Here is a 1,034-nt window from a genome sequence, read left to right on the forward strand (position 1 = left end):
TGGTGGCCCTGGGGACGCTGGCCCTGCTGGCCCTGGTGGCGCTGGCGGCGCGGAGACGCCACAAGGAGACGCGCTACGGGTGAGGGACGGCGTGTGTCACCTGAGTGTCACCTGTGTGTCACCTGAGTGCCACCTGAGTGCCACCTGAGTGCCACCTGTCCAATTTCTGTGTCACCTGTGTGTCACCTGTGTGTGTCACCTGAGTGTCACCTGTGTGTCACCTGAGTGCCACCTGAGTGCCACCTGAGTGCCACCTGTCCAATTTCTGTGTCACCTGTGTGTCACCTGTGTGTGACCTGTGTGTCACCTGAGTGTCACCTGAGTGTCACCTGTCCAATTTCTGTGTCACCTGAGTGTCACCTGTGTGTCACCTGAGTGCCACCTGAGTGCCACCTGAGTGCCACCTGGGTCACCTGAGTGTCACCTGAGTGCCACCAGGGTCACCTGAGTGTCCCCAACGTGCCCTTCGCCAAGCTCTGATGTCACCTGAGTGCCACCTGAGTGCCACCAGGGTCACCTGAGTGTCCCCAACGTGCCCTTCGCCAAGCTCTGATGTCACCAGTGTCACCTGAGTGTCACCAACGTGCCCTTCGCCAAGCTCTGATGTCACCAGTGTCACCTCAGTGCCTGTCCCCGCTGTCCCCGGTGACGTCCCCATGATGTCCCCATGGTGTCCCCAGGGCCGCCTTCGCTCCGGCCGTTCGTTTCCGCGCCCGCAGCTCCTACGGCCGCCGGTCAGCGCAGGCCACGCGTGAGTCACCCTGCCTGTCACCTGTGTCACTTGTGTCTGTCACGTGTGTCACCTGTGTCTGTCACACGTGTGTGTCACCCGTGTGTGTCACCTGTGTCTGTCACCCGTGTCTGTCACCCGTGTCACCTGTGTCCCCAGTCTCCCCAAATGTCCCCAGTGTCCCCACTGTCCCCAATGTCCCCAATGTCCCCAAAAGTCCCCAAGGTCCCCAAATCCCCCAAATGTCCCCAATGTCCCCAATGTCCGAAATCCCTCCATGTCCCCAATGTCCCAATGTCCCCAA

General features: G+C 60.8%; 1 long non-coding RNA gene across 1 annotated transcript; it reads right to left on the minus strand.

The window, feature by feature from the left end:
* Positions 1–215: 215 nt before the first annotated feature.
* LOC120505719 lies at positions 216–560 on the minus strand. Its single transcript, XR_005628287.1, has 3 exons — positions 498–560; positions 436–444; positions 216–254 (listed from the first exon to the last, which is right to left on the minus strand). It is a non-coding gene; the product is annotated as an uncharacterized LOC120505719 (long non-coding RNA).
* Between the last annotated feature and the right edge of the window lie 474 nt (positions 561–1,034).

Source organism: Passer montanus, unplaced genomic scaffold, assembly GCF_014805655.1.
Source record: "Passer montanus isolate IOZ18808 unplaced genomic scaffold, ASM1480565v1 scaffold3507, whole genome shotgun sequence".
Lineage (NCBI taxonomy): Eukaryota > Metazoa > Chordata > Aves > Passeriformes > Passeridae > Passer > Passer montanus.